The sequence below is a fragment of the Cynocephalus volans genome, chromosome 1 (genome assembly GCF_027409185.1).
Source record: "Cynocephalus volans isolate mCynVol1 chromosome 1, mCynVol1.pri, whole genome shotgun sequence".
Taxonomy (NCBI): Eukaryota; Metazoa; Chordata; class Mammalia; order Dermoptera; family Cynocephalidae; genus Cynocephalus; species Cynocephalus volans.
In genome coordinates, this window is record NC_084460.1 from 288,986,866 (window position 1) to 289,009,425 (window position 22,560).

Sequence of the window (22,560 nt, forward strand, 5' to 3'; positions counted from 1 at the left end):
TGTGTAGCGTTATAATGTTTAATGTTCCTATCTTCTTACATTATCTTTCCCAGCAATATGTTTTGCTTGCCCTAAATAGAAGATCATGCTCTTTGTGTTTTTCTCTGGGACACACTTTCTAAAGGCTAACCTGACTCATTAATTTTAAATAATAATTAAGCAAATACATGACTCAATAAACGTGATGAATAAGGAGAAATTGGTGTTTGGTTAGTCAACCCAGTCCTGCATTTTAATTAAAAAGCAGGTCTTACACACCATTAATACGTTTTCAAGTGACCTGTCATGACCAGTTCTAATCACAGGCATGTCATTTGCTCTTTCATAATAAATTGGCAGATTATGCTAATATAAGAAAGGGAAGCTATCAATTTATGTGTGCCAGACAAGCTATGCCATCAATTTCATAATTTATGAAACGCACTTGGAAGAGGAAGACAGCAAAGGACAGAATTTCACAAACAGAATAAAATGTTACAGGAAACTAATCAATTAGATTAGTTGACAAATAAGTGGAGAAAAACATTGCAAAATATTTTGCTTTCCTAATGGTCCAACACACACAGATGTGGTGTTACATTATATCTGGATTAATCCTACAGCAGAAAGTTCTGTGATAATAGCAGCTACACGTCAATTATTAGTATATTTGACATTTTTTTATAAGCATTTGTCTGAAAAGAGATTCAGTAGATTGAGAGTCAGAATTTCTTTGTTCAAGAGATAAAGAAAACAACATAAAATAGGATGCTATTAATTATATCAATAAAGTTTTTTAAATTACTATATGCCTTCTTTGTTACTTTATGGTCTTCTATAGAAGAATCATTTACATTAGTTCATTCTTATAGAAAATGAGAGTTTGCAATGGTAATGGTAATTTGGGGACTCAAGAAAAATCCTGGAGTAGATGTGTGTTCAAATAGGACTATATTATAGCTAAATATGCACAGTTAAGTACACATTATGTCTTAACATTTATAACCAAAACCAGTTGCTTGTTTTTAGTCAAAAGATGATAGAGTTTGTTCTGAAGTCCACTTTCAACACTTTCGATGTTTTTATCAAATTCCTTTTTTACTTGGAAAATCCTTTAATAAAACTAGAAAAATAAAGTATACTTATACTACATTATTTATGAGTATGTGAAAAAATTATTGATTTGTCTATAGGTCTTGCTCATTAATCTAAAAACCAAAATATGTAGCAGACAAAGCAAAGAAAAGCAAACATTTTAAACCTTATACTTTCATTCAGCAATCTTTATCTTACATAGAGTTAATGCACACACACACACGTACACAGGCACATCCCAAACACAAGTCAATACTTAAGCAAAGTATAACAGTTTAAAGGTTACTTCAAATTTCTGGAAATCTTTATTATACTAATGTTTATCATATTTGATAAATGCTTGTCTTATGACACTAACATCACTTTGAATGCAATCATCATATAGTTGGCTACCATTGCAACATGGTGAAAAGATAAATTTATTTATTACAAATGGTCTTATTTGGATAATTCCAAGAGCATTAAATATAATTTGTTTCCAATTCCCAGTTAATGGTGAGTTTATGTGCTTTTATATGCTACTCCATAATTTTTTCTTGTAAATATAACCTCTAAATAAATTTCTTAAATAAGCCAACAATTGGTTGTTTTTCAAGGGAAAAAAATTTTTCTGAAAAAAGTAAGCCTATTTGAAAGTATTCCAATTTTCTTAAGAAATCTTTTGCTGAACATCTGTGAAACTTGGGGATTAAATAATTCTTGTAAGCATCATATCTACTCATGTTCCAGGGTATACTTTCTCGCTGTGATTTTAGTCTCCCTCCAATCCTCAAAAAAATAAATAAATACAATTTCAGATTTGAAGTGGCGTTTGTTTTGTACGTGCAAACCTATCAGATTCAGCTGATGAATAAGGATTGGTAGTGTTGCTCCAACCATTGTCAAATTGATTTTCTCAACTTCTTTTTAAATAAGCAAAACAATAGTTTTAAATAAAATACAAGACAACACCAAATCACAGTAACAGTTACCAAGTAGATTCACATTTCCCTTTATTGGCGCCACTGGTTTCCTAATGGCACATTTACAATTCTGGATCAAAGGACTTTCTGTAGAAGAACCACTATTAAGTGTTTTACACAAGCATTTTTCCTGTTCAGAGTTAGTCTATCAACATGTATCCTGCCAGCATGACACCCCTTTATGCTTTCTCATGTTAAGGCACTTTAAACAACCCCCTCCAGATGCATCTAGAGCCTAAAATTAAGGTTTTTTTTTTTTTCTTTTTTTTAAGCCTCTAAAAGAATAAATAATATTACTAACTGGTCTGAAATATGATTCTTTGAAAAATATGTGGCATTAACATATTTCTACAGTGCAAAAGTACAAAGAAGACAAAAAGAATACAGAATCATTTGCTTCAGGCTTTGCATTAGGTTGAACTTTGGTGGAATGGATCCAAGATGGAATTAAATCCAAATGTTTTCTAGTTTCTTCCATCTTAATAGCCTCATATTTCCTTCATTTCATCTCATCCACAGTTTCCACATTTAAAATTGTCATCTTTGAAAACACTGAACATATTTATGGCATGTCTTTTTCCTGATAACATACTCCAGTCTATCATATTGCTATAGTCACTAGACAACAAAAGAGATTTCAGATTTACGTGCAATACAGAAATTAAAAGTAGGGAGGAAATGTGACTGTATCATGCACAGTTCAAAATAAATCTTCCCTTTTACTCCGAGATACAATAGTATTCATAAAGCTACTACCTTCCTAATATGTTTTCCCATTAAATTTCAGAAACCAATCAAGTAGTCCAAGTTCATGTTACAGAGACAATGAAAACACAGGATAAAAAAAGGTAGAATAGAAGAAAATATTGTGATTATCACAATAAAAAATTGTCATATAATGCCTGTTTCTATAGGTAAGAACCACATTAAGAAATTCACTTTACTTCCTCATTTAAATCTTCCACAATATGACGAGATGTGTACTCAGTCTCTGCAGATTTGGATGTTTCTTAGGTAACTGGCCTGAGATCACACAGTTAGTAAGTAATAGAACCAGAATTGAATTCAAGCAATTGGATTCCCCCAAATCATATTTGTTTTCTATTTTCATTGAATAATCTTTGCAAATGTTACACCTCAATGCTGTTGCAATTAAAGAAAATGAAGATGGAGGTGAGGAAGGGTTGGAACAGAAGTTAGCATGATGGGCATTTTCTGATTCAGTCATCCTTATTCTGATTAGTAACTTCTCAGGAGGTTTCTCTACGAAAAAAGAGAAAGAGGAGGAAGAGAAATGAAGAAGAGGAGAAGAGAGGGGAGAGGAAGGAGGAGGGAAAGGGGAAAGAGGAAAAGCGTGAGGAAAGAAATGGCTGTTCCATCTAAATAAACAAATCTACCTACATCACACATTAGCAGGAGGAGGTTTGCTCTCTGCGCACATTTCTTTTACTGCACACTAGAGACACTTAATCAGCTCTTCCCTCCCAAATTCAAATGTCAGTGTAATGGTTAACTGATGTGAACAGTCTTTGTTCCCAGGGATGACCAGTCAAATAATAAAATTAAAATGAAAAGGAGCTTCATGAAGTTCCTTTGCAGTACTTTGAATCATGCCAACTGCTACAACAGATTAATTCCACAGTTGTAAGAGCCAGAAAGCAACTGATTGGGTACATTAGTCTCATTCTCTTTCTTTTTGAGAAATATTTTTTTGTCTTGATACGAGCTCTCTCCTTTACCTTGACTCATTTTTTAAACCCAACCACTTGTGACCAAACCTTTCAAGAAGGGAGAAGACACATCTGTGACCTGTAATTAAGTTTTTCCTCATTGAGAGTAGCAATTACTCTTGCACGTGCCTGCTACGTAATGAAATTCTTGACAACTTTTGGAAGAATCCCGGAATATGAAGCAAGGGGTCTTCCTGCCAAAAGAAAAATCCTAATCCAAGAGAGGTAAAATGGGTAGGAACCTGGTTCAACAGAAAAGCCCATATTTTTAGATTTTACATCAATCCCTCCTCATCTGTCAGCTATTGTTCAGGGGAATTCAGTCTTCAAAAGTACAACTTGTTTTTTAGCCTAACTGTGTTATAATAGCGTTTGAGTTCAAATACTCTATGAAGCTAGGTCTAAGGGAACGTGTGGGAAAAAACAGAGACTTTCTTTTACAGAAAAATTATCACATTTTATTTTAATTTTGAAGATTGCTCACCAAAGATAATATATTTAGTCATTGGCTAAAGGTTTATAAAGGAAAATTACACAAATGTTAATTGAAGCATAATTTTCCTTAAGGAATGAAATATATGTTAGTCTAATAGTCTATCATCAGGTTTTCATCTCAGTAATGCCAATTCCGTTATTGACATAACTATTTCTTGCCTACTGTGTTTAATGTATTTAGCCCCTCTCTCAATACTCCTACTTTTGTCATTCTCAGGATTATGCAGACTTCTATTTGAATCTTAATCTGCACTTTGTAATTAAGTTATATTTGCGACAGACCTTGAGAGAACTGTATGATTCAAAGACAATTAAATAAGTAAAGCTACGTGTTTGCATCCCAAATCGCCTTCATGAGATATCTCCAACTGGATTCAAGCCTTTGCTCATGCTGGAAAAATGCAGAAATGCAGTCAATATTACTCTTTGTGGAGGAGCGCTGTGATGCCTCTTTGCTGTTACTACAGCTCCCCTCCCATTGCCTGGAGAATAGCAAAGCTTTCCCTCAGTTCCGAAACTCCTTAACTTCAAAGGTCTGGTGGAAACCTCACTCCTTCCTGAAATATCCCGGAAACCCCCTGGAGTCTGAGTAGCCCTTTCATTGTAGAAAAGGCAGGGGGTGATGGCACTCCGATTTTATCTAAAGAGACCTGCTATGTCCCACAGGCCTCGTTGGAGGGAGAGGGTGTTACAGATGTTGGACTGGGGCCCTGGATCAAATTCATCAGCCTGCACAGTCTTCTTTACTCTTTGTGAGAAGGATGTTCCAGATGGTATGTATTAATGTGCATTTGCAATACTTTTGGCTCAGGGTAGTGGCAAGATAAGAAAATGACAAGTAAACACAAATGAAAGTTACCAATGAAACAAAACTGGAAGTGTTTACTTTCTAAGTAGGAAACTTCAGATAATTAGATATAAAAAAGACAATTAATTTATCTGTAGTTCAGTCCCCTATCTGGAAAAAAAGAGAGACATTTTGTAAGACCCAGACTTCTGCTTTTTCTGATGAAGTTGTTTGAAAATCATTATTTTTCGAAGTTAATGTATTTAATCTGGTAAACTATGCAATAATATATTTCTATTGTTATTGGTCTTACTCATTTTCTTCTTCCTTCCAAATCATTCATTCTTTTATTTCTGAAATCTGCCTGATGTAATTTAGTTCAAGCATGTTGTATATGTTACACTAAACTGCCAGGCAATTGCTGAAGATCTAAATATCTCTCAAACCTGAGTATAAAGATATTCATTTTGGGGCTGGTTCCAACTCTTGGCTATTGTAAATAGTGCTGCAATTAACACTGGAGTACAGGTATCCTTTCAACATGATGATTTCCATTCCTCTGGGTATATTTCCAGCAGCGGAATAGCTGGGTCATATGGTAGATCTATCTGTAATTGTTTGAGGAACCTCCATGCCATTTTCCATAAAGACTGCACCATTTTGCTCCCACCAACAGTGTATGAGGGTTCCTTTTTCTCTGCAACCTCGCCAGCATTTATCATTCTCAATCTTTTGGATATTAGTCATCCTAACTGGAGTGATATGGTATCTCAGTGTGGTTTTGATTTGCATTTCCCTAATGCTGAGTGATGTTGAGCATGTTTTCATGTGTCTGTTGGCCAATCGTATATCTTCCTTGGCAAAATGCCTATTCAGCTCCTTTGCCCATTTTTTAATTGGATTACTTGTTTTTTTGCTGTAAAGTTGTTTAAGTTCCTTGTATATTCTGGTTACTAATCCTTTCTCAGATGTATATTTTGCAAACACTTTCTCCCACTCTGTTGGTTGTCTTTTCACTCTGTTGTTTCTTTTGCTGTGCAGAAGCTTTTTTGTTTGATGTAATCACATTTGTTTATTTTTCCTTTGGTTGCTTGTGCTTTTGGAATCATATTCATGAAGTCTGTACCCAATTCTACTTCCTGGAGTGTTTCCCCTATGTTTTCTTTAAGGAATTTTATTGTTTCTGGGTGTATATTTAATTCTTTAATCCATTTTGAGTTGATTTTGGTATATGGTGAGAGGTATGGGTCTAGTTTCATTCTCCTGCATACAAATATCCAGTTTTCACAGCATCGTTTGCTGAACAGGCAGTCTCTTCCCCAGTGTATAGACTTGGTGCCTTTGTCAAAGATCAGATAGCTGTAGGTGTATGGGTTGATTTCTGGATTCTCTATTCTATTCCATTGATCAGTGTGTCTGTTTTTATGCCAGTATCATGCTGTTTTGATTATTATAGCTTTGTAGTATAGATGAGGGGATAAATAAAATGTGTATATCTACACAATAGAATACTACTCTGCTATAAAAAAGAATGAAATACTACCATTTGCAGCAACATGGATGGACTTAGAAAAAATTATATTAAGTGAAATAAGTCAGGCACAGAAAGGGAGCTAAAAATAAATAAATAAATAGATAAATAAATAGATAAATAGATAAATAGATAAATAAATAAATAAATAAATAAATAAATAAATAAATAAATAAATAAATAAGCAAATAAATAAATAAGCAAACAAATGGGGGGCGCCGAGAAGAAGAAACAACAATCACAACAATTCCTTGAACTTGTTAAGACAAGTGAACAGACAGGTTGTTGATGGGGGATGGGGTAAGGGAGGGGGGAAAGAGGAGTTGGTAAAGGGACACAAAAATCAACTACATTGTATATTGATAAATTTTTTAAAAAGAAATTCATTTTTAGTCACGGATTTTTAAGGTAGTTAGCCTTGGCCTTATGACCCTATGTTTACGTGGCCATTCTTAGCCTTACATGAGTTACTTTCATGGTGACTTATGCTCTACAAGAAGCCTTAGTGGTAAGAACCAAATTCAGTTATCTGAAGCTCTTTACATGAACTATTCAATTTATTGAATGTAAACACAATTCATATCCATTCTGGCCTCCTGAAAAACAAGAATTTGTGGCTGTTGTCTTTATATTTTCCATCCTTTCCTCTCTGGGCCTTTATTTAATGTATTCCTTTTACTTGACATATCATAGCACAGCCTATTGAGGGACAATTCTCTGACTCTTTTGTGTTCCTACACATTTTAGGAGCAAGGGTACTGACTGCTTTTGCTCCAGACTATTGTTTCAAGTATTTTTGCAGAGCAAACAGCCTAGAAAGATATAGATAATGTCTCCTTCTGGAGAAAAGTTCTGGGTTCTTCTATAACATAACCCATTATTTGTGCAGGCATCACATGGCTCTCTTTTGTATCTTCCCACTCTATGTAAAGTGGGGCTTAAGGACTGGCAGAAGAAAATTCTGATACTCTTGCTGCTGCTATTTCTGTGAGTAACAAAATGTCCTCTGTCTCTGAACTGGGAGTCTTGTGTTTTCTGCCAGCATACATGAAACTATGGAAGGTTAACTTGTTAGCTTGCAAGTAGGGTAAAATCTCAGATCCTTTATTGTTCCTGACAGAGTTGCAATTCTTTTTCTTTATAAAGAGCTTTCTTTGATCCATTCTGGTATAAATATTAAACTTGATAATTTATCGTTTCCCAAATCTTCCCTGAAAATGAAGCTCCCCTAGAGTATGTGTTAAATAAATAGACTATTGGACCTCTTTCTTAGAAAAAATCTGATTCATAGATCTGAATTGGGAAATGGAAATCTGTTTATTTTTTTAAAACAAGGCTTTAGATAATTATTATCTCTGGGAAGATAATGTACCTAAAACATGTATCACCACTGTAGATAAACAGTAAACATACAGTAAATGGCAGCTATTGGAACTTTCAAAAAGTCTTCAGTAAATAATAACACTTTTCCTTACCTCACATCTGAAAAAGCTAAACATTTTTTAAAGGGGTCAAAATATCATTTTCATTACTTATAATGGACAGATAGAGAACATAGCTTTGGTCTACTGCCCAGATGGATCTGCTAATTAAATTCCCAAATTAGATAAATTAACCATTTGGTCTTAGGCAGAACTGAAATCAGGACAGAGCTTCTGATATAGAAGGTTCTCATCCAGGTGAGACTTAAAACATGAAAGATTTTGGAAGCCTTATTACAAGTTTTAACTTAGAAAGTGAAGAATGATAGAAAAAATAGGTAAAAATGAAAATTATAAGGTATTTAAATAAATGGAATAATCTTATCACATAGCTCATATTTGTCTTTCCCCCTTATAAAGTATTTAGGTTTCAAAATTCCTCTTTCAAATTATCTTATGGCTTAGAGAAGCTAAGGAATTTGTTAAAGATCGTATGGCTAATGAACGTTACAGCTAAAATTCAAACGTCCAACTTTAAACCCTTACTACGTTATCTAATAATACTAAGAAGTGATGAATGATGGTCAGGCTGGAGGAGGGAGAGTCAAGAAAGAGAGGGAGGAATTTGCTGCAAGAATGTAGATGAGAAAAAACAGAGCCTATAGAGAAGCTCAGCCAGGAGTATAAAAATAAGACAATTTGATTCAAGAGGGAATTTGGTTTTTATCTTTTTTTTCATTTTGATTTATTGAGACCGCAGCATATTCTGACCCTATGCTATACACTGGGGTAAAAATACAATAAGATCTACATCTTGTATTAAAAGCTTTTGGAACTTAGTGAGGGACACAAACCAATATAAAATCTCAATAAACTTGGTCATTGTCATCTCAAAGTTGGATATTAGATAAACAGTTAAGACCACTAAGAGCAATCACTTATTCAGACATGGAAGAAAAGTGGGAATTAGAAGTCATTTCAGAACTTCTAGTTACCAGGGATTAGCAAGTCACTCAATACACAAGATCCTATTCCAACACAGAATTAATATCTTTTAACATTCAAAATATATAATGCACTGTAATTTTATAAAACCAGAAAATGAGATAAAATTAAATTACTATAAATATAAAGAAATATCTCCTAATCCAGTGATATCTATCATTAACACTTGATACAGGCTTTGCCAAACTATTTTTTTTATACAATAATGCACCTTAAATGGTAATCATTAGGGGGAATCACAACCATATCTTCGGGTTCTTGTCTGTGGTTAGATGGCAGTGGACCATCATGGCCTGAAAAAACTTTCTGAGACTTTGAGTTTTCCACAGGCCATCAGTCATTATCAAATGGATAAAATCTCTACAAGTTTTCATTCATTAATTCATGTATTTAACAAACATTGAACCCTTCTGATGTCCACGTATTAAGCTGACTGCTCAGAGAACAAGACTCAGTTCTAAGGGATAATACAGTAAACTAAGGCACAACCAGCCTAGTGAAAGATAATCCAGTAAGTTCTAGTATTTGGAGTGTACATTCTAGGAGATATTAGAGTTTATGCCAAGGGATTAACAGGAAATCTTTGCCGTGGTTGCAAACTTTCCAGAATTGAATGTTTAAAAATAGAAAATGTGAGTACACTCTCCTAGCAAGACAGTCTGTAATTTTTATTGTCCCTCTTTCTGGGATGATCCTTCCCTCACTCTTCCCATGACTGACTTGTCTTTTAAGTCTCAGTTCCAATGCCTCTTCCTCCTCTGAAAGGCCACTGGTAATCATTCTTTTTAAAGAAGCACCTGTTAACCAAATAAATCACTCTATCATGTCATTCTATTTATTGCCTTCAGAGGATTAATCATAATCCAAATGCATTTATTTGTTTAACTATCTATTACTTGTCTACATCATTAGAATATAAACCATTGAGGGCAGTGGCCTTATTTATCTCCTTCACAGATATATGCCCAGCACTTTGAACCTCATACATGATATGATACATACTGTATCCAATAAACTAGTCATAGTCTCAATGTCTGCACCAGTACATAAGAAGATAGTTGCATCATTTAGGATGCTTTAAACTGAAAAAAAAATTGAAACCCAATGCCAACTAGCCTAAATAGTCCCAAACCTGTGTTATTTCATAACAAGAGGTTCAAAGGTAAGAAAGCACCAGAGTGCAATTGGCAGCTCAATGACATTATTAAGAAGCTGGATTCATTCTGTCTTTCAGCTTTGTCATACTAAGGAGGTTGGCTCTTCCACAGGAAAGGCCATGCTCTGTCTGTAAAATAGTGCAGCAGTTCTGGGTAATCAAATCTATTCATGAAAACATATAGAGGAAGAAAAGGGACTGTCTCTTACCCAGTGACTTCTATAATCCACAAATAAAATTTTTTGGTTGACATTTAGTAAACTTCCCCTCAAAGCTCACTGTTTAAATTTCTGTTGTACATCCTCATATAAACCGATCACAAGGGAAATGGGTGAGATGATTGGCTCACACCAAAGGCTTTCAAACTCTTCGACTATGACCCACAATAGAAATATGTTTTCACATTGAAATCCAGTATGTAGGTATACATAATTATTTTTTAAAAAACTGTCATGACAGTTTTTTAACCTTTACTTTAGATTATATGTAATATCTTACATTTCCTATCATATGCCATTTGAAAAATGATAATATGACTCGCTAATTTGATTTTCTACTCTGCTAAAGGTTGTGACCCACAATTGAAATAACAACATCTTAGATGAATCAGAATCTACTTCTAAAGGTAGGCTCTGAACCAAATGGGAAAAGAGTGGATGAACAAACTAAATCATGATCAGGAGAAAAGAGAAAAGTGGCCTTGGCAGAGGCAAATAGCATCTGCTAAATTTTTACTTGGTTATTTTTAATATATACTATTCATTGGAATTTTCATACTATGTTGTGAGTGTTGTATGATACATTTAATAATAATTGCAAGAAAGACTAAATACACACAGCTATCAAAGATGTATGTTAAGAATCAAAGTAGTTCCTAGAATGACATCAAAAGGACAAGTATATAAGGATTTATTTTGTTCATTTTTTTGTTCATTTGCTTAGAAAAGGTTACTCAAAATGATGGAAAGTACAGCTTAAGTATCGGGCCCACCTAAAATACCAAATAAGTGGGACTTCTCAGTTTATTTTATCATAAACCATGCTGACTTTCCCAGGACATCTCTGAAATTCCTCCAGTGGGCTCTCTTGCTGAAAATGAGGTGCCCTGCACTGATGTTTCCTGTCCAAGGTATTTTCACCAAAATAAATACTGCAGAGAATGACCACCTCCCTCATGTCTCTGAAATATACAAACTCAAGTTTTATTGGCTATTTCTATAAGAAATTACATCCTTACATACACTCTCTCAATCTTCTCTTGAGTTTTACTTCTTGAATATATATTCTATTTTCTTCTAATGGTATCTTTAAAAAAAAAATCCCATTATTTCTAAATCTACAGTAGACATTTTAATTCAATTACAATATGGTCTCATCTCTCCATCATGGCATAGAATCAAAGTGTATTACAAAACTGAATTATTCTAGATAACTGAATGTGACTGCCCCAAACCCAAACACTTTATTTAATATTAATCATTTGTATCACACATATTCTAAACTTTATTATAAAGCTACCTGTCTTAATAAAATGTACTGAAAATCTAAACCTTCTTGAAGATTCAAGATGATTATTAGAAACAGAATTCATTTCTTCATACATGAATACAGAGATCTTACAAACACATTTTCTACCTAAAAAAATAAAAATAAAAACGATAAAGTAAGAAAATGATTGCGGCACTCAGCCCACACACAAAATGGAGGAAATAGAAGATAGAATAAAGACACTGTAGAGAAAAATTTGGAGGATTGGCACTCTCCAAGTAGAGCTAGAATTTCTAAATTTCTGATACTAGGATTGTTCCGTCTCGATCAAGCTACATAAGTGTGTAATTTACAAATATACGTGTGTCTGTGTATGATGTATGTAACATTCTAGCACAGGTTTTCATCATATTTGTGCACTCTACACTATAAAATGGGTAAGCTGAAGCAGGACATATCTAAATGATAACATCTTAGAGCCAGTGAAAGATTTGGAATTCAAATGTGTACCTACTTTCTGTGACCTCGTATGTTCCCTTTGAATCAGGCCTAAGAATAGTCTTGACACCACAGAGAGTTCCCTTCGGCCCACGTGATGACTGGGCCAGGCTCTCCTTGAGAAGAATGTGGCTATGCACCAGGCATTTCAGGGTCACTCAGCAGGGTTATTTTTGCTATTCTGCTGGCCTTTTCTCCCCGGCATTGGCCCAGAACACTTCAGTCTCTGTCGTCATTCTGTGCTGCACAGAGCAACCTATTAGCCCTAATACCTGAAGCCACTGCTGCCTTGTAGGACCTGCCACAACCAAACTAAAGCTTCAAAATCACCTTTTTTTTTCTCAATGCCTCCCACATAACGTTACAGAAGGTACCACTGTGTTGCCTTCGGCTTTTGAGGGAAGTAAGCTTGATAAACTATGTAACAACCTCTATCGGAGCTTAGGGAAGCAGCAGGCTGGACATCAGACATGAGCTGCCCAATTTTCCGAAAGGGAAATAGAGGACTTTATTCTAGCAAATCTGGCCCCAGGAGGAAAAGGAAACATGGCTTTCTTTATGACCCCCATTCCACAGAACCAGCAATTTGAGCTTTGCATTTTCCTCATATCTTACCAGAAGAAATGCTGGTAAATGCAGATTGATATAAGATAGTTCATATTCAGAATAATATTAAATAATGCAGTAATGTGAACAGGAGTAAAGCAAGTATAAGAGTCATGCCAAAGCTCCACCCTACTGCATGAAGGACAGCACAGCAATCCTGACATGTTTTCCAGGCAGGAATTGCAAATCCTCAAATTACAACATGCTTCTGTATTGTAATGTGTCCTGTGCGACTGGAAAAAAAAAAAAATGGTTTGAGACCAGAAAACTTTAATTTACTCCTGGCTTTGCCACTAGTTAGCTATCTGGCTTTTGGCAAATCATTTATCTTTCTTGGTCCCTCAGTATCTCCACTGCAAAATGGGAGAAAAAAAGTTTTCGCTAGATCATGCAGGAGGTCCCTTCCAGCTCTGAAATTCTTTGATCCATGTGTAACCCATCAAGCCTTCACCACTTTGCAAATATAAATGAGGTCATATTTAAACTAACACTGAAGTTACACAGGTTTACTGGCCTTCACCTGAAGAACTGCAGGCCCTTGGCACCCATGCTGTTTTCTCCAAAGTCAGCCCCAGCCCACTGAGTCTGTCTGACAGTTTCTGCACACGCACCCCATCTCCTGAGGGCTTTGCTTCTAAGGGCTGATGCTTGCAACTTTCTTCAGAGGATGATCTTTGGCCTGGCTGAACTGTTTCACCTGCTCTCCAAGTGCCTGGAGGCCCTGAAATAATGGCTGACTTGACAAACCAGTGAGAAGGTCTGGGAGCCAACTCCCCTGCCTAAAGGCAATACAGACTTCTGTGTCAGGAGCCCTCTGTGAGATCTCACTCTTTCCTGTCCTGCTTCTCCCATCCCCTAGGTATTTCACATATGCTTAGGAGATGTGCCTTGCCAGGACATGGCTGGAGATGCCCTCAATGGGCACACTGCTCCCCTGCCATGGATGCAGTCCCAGGGCATCTTCAAACTACACATATGCAGGATGCCAAGAGGCACTGCCTCCTCTTTGGTCCTCTTCACACAAGCTCAATCACAGTTAACTCTTGTCAGAAATGAGATGTATTTCTCTCTAACTGTGTTGCACTTTGCTACGTACACCCCAGAGCTGAGCTGCTGGTGTCCTGTGTTTCCTAAAACCTCTTCCACAATCTGGATCTTCCTGTTTGCTGTGGTCCTTGTAGTGTTCAAGCCTAATCACTGAGATGAGGCAGGTGAATGAAACGTCATCCTGGTTTCTTCATCTCCCCATCGCTTTCCCCCACATGTCAAGTTTCACTAGTAGATCCCTAGAGAGCTACTGGTATCATGTTCAACCTAAATTCTGATTGTTGACATTTGGAATCATCTGCTGGATATAGGTTGATCAGAACCCCAAATCTAGCACTTCATGGTCCCCTTAAAGCTTTCTCATCACCAAGCCCATCAACATAATAAAAGTTGTCCAACCAAAACAAGTGAGTGGCAGAACTGCTTTACTTATGACAAACTACAATTTATAAAATAATCTGCTACTAAAAAGTGATGAGTAACTAATTTGTTTTCATAAATTTTACCTAAATCCCCATCCAGATGTTCATTTCCTTTTCAGTATCTTATTCAAGAAGGCTTGAAATAATAATATTGGTTAATTTTCATATTGTTTATTTGGCAATCACCAGCAAATGTGTCATTTAATCTTTCCAGGAGAAAAGAGACTTTAATTGATCTAGTACTGAAATCATACCAATAATCCTGTTTGTTCCAGGTTTCCTCAAAAAACTTGGGCTGGTAGAAGACATCCAAGCCAGTGGAACAAAATCCAGATTAGGAACAGTGTCAATAAAACATGACATGCACAGAAGACACGACTTGACATCTCCATACCTGAGCCTCCTTTTAAGTAGGCCACCCTTCATAGAGATAAAAGAATCAGCATATTTCTGTCTTGCTTTATGTTCAATACATTCACCACATAAGATTAGTTTCCCTATTTAAATCAATAACATCTTATCAGTTCTTTTCTCTCATTCATCGTTTTATCTTTCTACATTTAAAATAATTATGTGTCTGTCAAAGTTTATTAACTAGGCAGTGAAACAGAAAATGCAGTTTTTATTTCTAGTATTTCCATTGACTCCTGAGTGAACTGGATTAGATACTTTCTCAGAAGGAACCAGTCACATTTTTTTATGCTCCCTCCTGCAAGGAACCTGGTTTTGGGTATTCTGATAACAAGTATTTCAAGAAAGGTATGGTTTCTGTTTTAATCAAGTTTGTGATCTAAGAAAGCAACATATGGGCAGACAGAATGACCATTGTTCAAATCCATACAACCCACTTTTAAAAGCACATTCTTCATACGGCTTTTATAAAATTTTCCTTTGGTAATAACTTTTAAGGGGGTGAAAAAAATTGACAAGAACAAGATTAAATCAAAATGCTTCAAATAATATGGCCAGAGTAACATTAAAGAAGTGGTTCTAAAACTTTCAAGCAGTCAACAATCCCAGAGAAATAGCTGTGTGTATAAACATTGAAGTTTGGTAGAAAATCTAAGGGATTCACAGACCTCTTTGAAACTCCTTTTTAAACCCAAGTTCAGAACCTCAGTTGAAGAGGTTTTCAGAAACAGTTTATGAAATGTTCAATGTTGCTAAAATAGAAGATTATTTACCTAAAATATTTGACCTCCCCCATCCCATTGTCCTTTTATCTTTCTTTCTTTTTTTTTTTTATCCACTTCTCTCTCTCCTTGAACAATTTCCTTCTCTGTCTCTTTTTCTCTCTCCCTTTCCTTTTTGGTCTTAGGTGAATCACTTCCAAATACTGATCCGCCCACATTCTCCTGTACTTAACAAGCGTTTTGTAGTAAGGAAACGGAGATAAAAAACAAGAGCCACACAAAATTTTTTGTTTCTCATTTCCCTCCTGATGTGATGATGCTGAATGTAGTGATATCTCCAACCCTAACCCTTATCATTTTTTTTTTCCTCTCTCTCTGTCTTACCCTAGAGAACACACCTACCTAGGAGAATCTGGGTTTTACTCTGAAATGTAAAAGTATTTGACTTTCACTTTTAGACATTGCCAAGTATGTGGACAGTTTCCATGCAGACTGTGTCTCATCCCAGTGTTTTAAGCTATGCTCCTGTATTCCTGTATTCTATAGAGTAATGCCAGCTGCTGTAACAACAACAACAAAAAAATTCAAACCCCAACATATCAGTGGCTTAGCCCATTCAAAGTTCATTTCTGGTCCAGAACAGATGTTCTGTTTATACCAGTCCAGAACAAATACTCCTGTTCTCTATGAGTGAGTCAGCACTGCTCTGAGTCATGGTCTTTCAGGACCCAGCATGGCAAATAGGGAAGAGATGGCACATCTGTGTCCTAGCCCCTAGGCTTAGAAGTGTCACACATCACTCTCACATGTATTTGTTCCTGTGGTGAGAACTAGTCACATGGTCCCTCGCAGGACCATGAAGAGGACCGTGAAGAGGAGGAGGTGGGGCTGGAAAACTAGTCTCTGGCTTGTCTTTCAGCAAGAATTCTACATTGTAGAAGCTCATCATGGATTTTGGTGGACTTCCAGCTGTCTTCACCTTAATACCTTTTTGATAAGCAGAGGGGTGCTTTTGCCCCTTTCCTGCTTGAGAATCACCCATATACACTGTCCTGTGTGTCTTAGTTATTTGTTCCTGTGGGGGGGGGGGGAAATTCCGAAATTTAGTGGCTTAAAACAACCAAAAATTCGTATCTCACGTTTTCTGTGGGTCAGGAATATGGGTGTGGCTCAACTCAATGCCTGTAGCTTATAATATCTCAAAGGTATTAGCAGGGGCTGCAGGGAGGACCCACTTCCAACCTCACTCTCCTGGCTATCTGCAGGCCTCGCTTCCTCACTGGCAGCTGGTTGGTGGTAGATATTGACTCCTGGCCACATGGGTCTCCCTATTGGGCAGCTCACGTCTTGGCAGCTGCCTTTGTTTGTAACAAGCCAGCAAGAGAGTGAGAAAGGAAGCTCCAAACAGAAGTCACAGTCTTCTTCTAGCATAATCTTGGTGGCTGCAACCGATCACTATTGTTGTATTTTCTTCATTTGGAGCAGTCACAGGTCCAACCCGTGCTCCAGGAAAGAGAAATACACAAGGGTGTGAGGAGCAGCAGAAGCAGGTCATGAGGGGCCATCTTCGAGACTGCCTACCTAGCACAGGTGTGAACAGAGAAGGGCAGGTGTGGCGAGGCCCTTTATCTGTAGTCTCCAGCATTTAAAAGTACTTAAACAAACATCTCTGTGCTTACTTTGGTAACAGTAGTGTGAGAAGGTGGTTATGCATCTAATTTCTGTTCCAAAACAGACCAGGGGAAAAAGAACACCTGGTAGAAAGTAGCAGGTGGTCAGGGCAGCCAGTCCCAGAGCCTGTGAGCAATGGAAGCTCTTACAGAACATGGGGCTGAGGCTGGGTTTCCCTGTTGCTCTCCTGAGTGTCACTGTCACACAGATTTATTTTATTTAATTAATTTATGTTTTGCTTTGTATTACTTTGGCGTTTTTTTTTTTTTTTTTTTTTTTTACTTACCCTAACTTGAACAATGAAAATTTCAAGACCTAATAAATAGCCTCAGACATGAGTAAACTGGAAAAATATTTATATTTAACATTCTATTTCCTTGAGGTGTAATGTTAGATTATTTACTTGAAATCTTTCTTCTTTTTTGATGTGAGCATTACTGCTACAAACTTCCATCTTAGAACTGTTTCGCTGCATCCCACAGGTTCTAGTATGCTGTGTTTTCATTTTTGATTGTCCAGGAATTTTTAAATTTCCTTTTTGATTTCTTCTTTGACCCATTCACTGTTTAAGAGCATGTTGTTTAATTTCCATGTATTTGTACAATTTTTCAATGTCCCTTCTGTTATTGATTTTTAGTGTTATTCTGTTATGGGTGGACATGACAGTTGATATGATTTCAATTTTTTAAAATTTATGACTTGTTTTCTGACCTAATATATGGTCTGTACTAGAGAATTTTCCATGTGCTGCTGAGAAGAATTTGTATTCTGCACCTGTCACGTGGAATATTCTATGAATGTCTGTTAGATCCAATTGGTGTAGAGTGGAGATTGATATTTCCTGGTTAATTTTCTGTCTGAATGATCTGTTCTTTGTTGAAAGTGGAGTATTAAAGTCTCCAGCTATCATTGTGTTGGAATCTATATATCTCATTAGGTCTAATGGTAATTTCTTTATATATCTGGGTGCATATATATTTAGAATTGTTATATCTTCTTGTTAAATTGATTCCCTTTATCATTATATAATGAACTTCCTTATCTATTTTTTTGCTTTCCTTGGCTTGAAGTCTATTTTCTCTGATATAGGTATAGCTACTCCTCTCTTTTTTGGTCTCCCTTTGCATGAAATATCTTTTTCCATCCATTTACTTTCAATTGATGTGTGTCTTTATAGGTGAAGTGAGTTTCTTGTAGGCAGCATATGGTTGGTTCTGTTTTATAATCCAAAGACATTCTGTGTCTTTTAATTGAGGAATTGAATCCATTTGCACTTAGAGTTATTATTGATATACAGGGACCCTTTTGTTATTTTTTTCTCTGGGTGTTTTGTAGATCCTTTTTTCCCATCCTACTGTCCTCCTTTGTTATTCAGTGGTTTTCTCTAGCAGTATATTTTGATCTCTCTCTATTTATCATTGGTATGTCTGTTGAAGATTTTTGCTTTATGGTTACAATGAGGTTGACAAAGAACATGTTGCCTATCTCTGATATGATTGCTGAGTTTGTTATTATATTGTTCGGTTTGTCCTTTAGTCTTCACAGTAAAGACATAAGTGATATATATATATATTTTCTTTTTTCCCGGAGCCACAGCACTCTTCTTCTCTGCAGACCCCAAGTAGCTTCACATGAAGAATGCTGCCACAGCTTTGCCATGAGATGGAAGCTGCTTCATGGGCTGTGTTATGCTGGCCCAGGGAGGGGCTGGGGCTTGGTCTGATTCAGAGCGATCTCCCCTCACACTCGCCACAACCTACCATGCCTTCACAGACTCTGCAGGTCTCTCCTCGTCCCCCAAGTTCCAGTTATTCCAGGATGGCAGTTTTTGTGTTTTAATAGTTGCAAGTTGATCTGTTGCAGAGGGGAGTAATGCTGGGGATCCTCTATTCCACCATCTTGGTGACATACTCAATATTTAACATTAATAGGCTCACTGAAAGCTGCATTCCTTTAACATAACTGAATATTAACAACTGGCATATACAAAGTTTTTAATATACCATAACTGCTTCTGAACTCTATTTATTTATTTGAATCTTGATTTTTTTAAAAAATTATATTTATTCTGGTTAAAATTATATTTATTCATAAAATTTGCCATTTTAACCATTTTTAAGCATTCAGCTCTGTGGCATTAAATGCATTCACACTGTTGTGCATCTGTCATCACCATTCACCTCCAGAACTTTTGCATCTTCCTCAACTGAAACTCTGGGTACCTTTACTGATTTTTATAACAAGCTTCTGAAGACTTAACTCTCATTTTCTTCTCCGTCCTTAGAAATCTTTCGACTTTGATTCTGTTCCTAATTTATACCCTTTGCCTTCCTATCTAAAAAATGATGGCTTATTCTTCAAAATATCTCAGAGTTTTGTCCAGCTTTATTCAAGAAGCTAACATAGCTACAAGTGTCATTCAGTTACATTTAAGAAGCTAAGGTGGCTTAGCTCCTTGGCCCCTCACAGCTCTTCAAATCCACAGCTAGGTTTATTTCAATGACACCTGCAGGTTGAACTTATCCTAGCCTGTGGAACATTATTAAGCTTCTAATAATAATATACAGCAAGAACCTACATGCTTAGCTGAGCCACTCTGTGTTAATCTCCTTTGTAGTGACGTAAGTCTTTCTTTGCATCCTGATTCCACCAAATGGACCCTTGCTTTGTTTTTGGTGGCCACATATCAGGGTTACAGAAGCTTGGAATTCTCTCTCAGAACAACTTTCTGCCTGTTCCTCTGATTCTCAGGACCAGGTTCCTGCCTGCCCTTCCCAGATTTTGCAGGAGCTATGGAGATGTGCCCATGGAGTCATGGCTCTGTGCCTTTTCCCCTGCTCTTGCTGTCTGTTAGAGCCCCCTCTTATCCCCCCTGTTACCTAATCACTGGGTCTTTCATGAGAATCTATCTTGTCCAAATGGGGTTTACTTAACTCTATGTCCTGCCCATCCTCTTGTCTATCCTGCTGAAGCCAAACCTGTGTTCTGTTACTTTCTGTCTTTCACATTCTTCTGGAACAGTAAAGCCATTTTGAATTTACAGCTCTCAGGTCAGAATGCCTCCAGAAGGAAGAGTAAGAAAAAAAACCATCATTAGGACCCCACTACAGGTGGATTTGCTCAAATTCTATGCATGTGTCTAAATCCTAAATTTATTCTGCTTCTGCTACATTAATAGGGCATGTCTCGGTGCACAGTTGCTCAGGTATGCTACGTCTTCCTGCTTTTTTGGTAGCTGGGTGTAGTCACATCAGTAAGCTCATATTAATGGAGTATGAGCAAAAGTCAAACATGCAACTTCTGCCCCACCTGCTTAGAAAGCACTTCTGGAACCACTCCTCTCTACTCTTTCTATTAGCTGAAAATGACAATGAGAGGGCCCACTTGGAAGCTAAACATTGAAGATGACAGAGCTGTCCTAGTGTCCGGGGTATGACTTCCTGAAACAGAAGTTACCTTCCTGCCCTGTGTCATTAAAAGACACAATGCAAACTTTTATTTTGCTGAACCATTCATTACCTTTGGGTCTCCTTGTAACATCAATCCAGACTTCACTCTAACAAATGCAACATAATTAATATAAATATTATATTTGAGTGTTTAAAAAAAATCAGATCCTTGTGTCTGTTGGCCATTCGTGTATCTTCCTTTGAGAAATGCCTATTCAGCTCCTTTGCCCAGGCTCAACTTCATTCAGCATCCAGGAAATGCAAATCAAGGCCACGTTGAGATACCATCTCACTCCAGTTAGGACGGCTGATATCCAAAAGACTGAGAATGATAAGTGCTGGAGAGGTTGCGGGGGAAAAAGGAACTCCCATCCACTGTTAGTGGGGGTGAAAAATGGTGCAGCCTTTATGGAAAATGCTATGGAGTTTCCTCAAACAATTACATATAGATCTACCATATGACCCAGCTATCCCACTGCTGGGAATATACCCAGAGGAATGGAAATCATCATGCCAAAGGGATACCTGTACTCTCATGTTTATTGCAGCTCTATTAACAGTAGCCAAGAGTTGGAACCAGCCCAAATGTCCATCATCAGATGAGTGGATATGGAAAATGTGGTACATCTACACAATGGAATTCTACTCTGCTATAAAAACGAATGAAATATTACCATTCGCAACAACATGGATGGACTTAAGAGAAAATTATATTAAGTGAAACAAATCAGGCATAGAAAGAGAAATACCACGTATTCTCACTTATTTGTGGGAGCTAAAATAAATAAATAAATATACAACACACAAACAAATAAAGGGGGGGGAAGAAGACACAACAATCACAAAAATTCTTTGAATCTTTTAAGTCAAGTGAACAGATATGATGGGGAGGGAAGTGGTGGGGGTAGGGTAGGGAGGAATGGGTAAAGGGGCATGAAAATCAACTACAATGTATATTGAGAAGTACAAAATAAATAAATAAATAAATAAATAAATAAATCAGATCCAAATATTTCCTATTCTACGTAGGTTTAAATAGCTGATTAAAGGCCAAATACATTTAAATAAGAAATAATTAAAATACTGTGCATGCTAGAAATCAGTCAAATTTCTATTTTGCTACTCGCCTCATTTTCTCAGCAGGTGGTGTGAGGAGAAGAGATACCTTAGATAACATGTATGCTTCATCAATCTGGCAAATAATGGGTTGAAGTTAATTTGATTTTCTGGATGTAATAATGATCGATTACCTCTCAATTGGCGAGACTGATCATATGTTGATATGAGAACCAAATAATTTGTTAAAGGAATCTGATTGACCATATTGCATTCTCATGGGCAGTTATTGCATATAAAATATTCACAGCAGGTGCTTAAGCTTCTTTAGGCAGCAGATATTGGATAAAACTGAAAAGCAAGAATAAAGGAGCAAATGCCTAAGGCATATGTAATCTGAGGCAATTATCATTTTAAAAGTTTAATGATTTTTTGAAAATGGTGTTCGTAGAAAAAAAATACAGGATGCTTTGTGTAAATGGTTCTCAGTCTGTTTAGGGCCACAGGCTGCTCTGGGAAGGTGATGAGACTTTTGACCCTTTTCCTGGAAAATCCATAACATAACTAATTCTGCATGCAATGTGAGATAGCTCACAAACACCCATTACCCCAGGCATATCCATGGATCACAGATTAAAAACATACTTTTATAGGGGAGAAGTCAGAATAAATATCTTTCTTCCGTCCAATCACAACTATATCAAATCAGCTAATAAATCCATTCATCATGGATTCATTTGCCAAAACCTAGGCCCAATGCTGAGAGACTTAAAAGAATGAATAGGTCCTTGGTGTTGAGTAGCTGACAGCCCAATGGGAAAGATAGACCTGCCAATCAACGTTTACAATGAAATGTGATGTAGTGGATATGTGAGCAGCAGCCCAGGAGTACAGGGCATGGATTAAAATCTCCATCTGAGGTTGCTGGAGCAAGGTTTCCTTTTTGCATGAGTAATTATTGAGGAAGATATGAATAAACAGAGTGACCAGTCCTGTGTAAGTAATGCTTCCAAGTTGGCATTCACACAC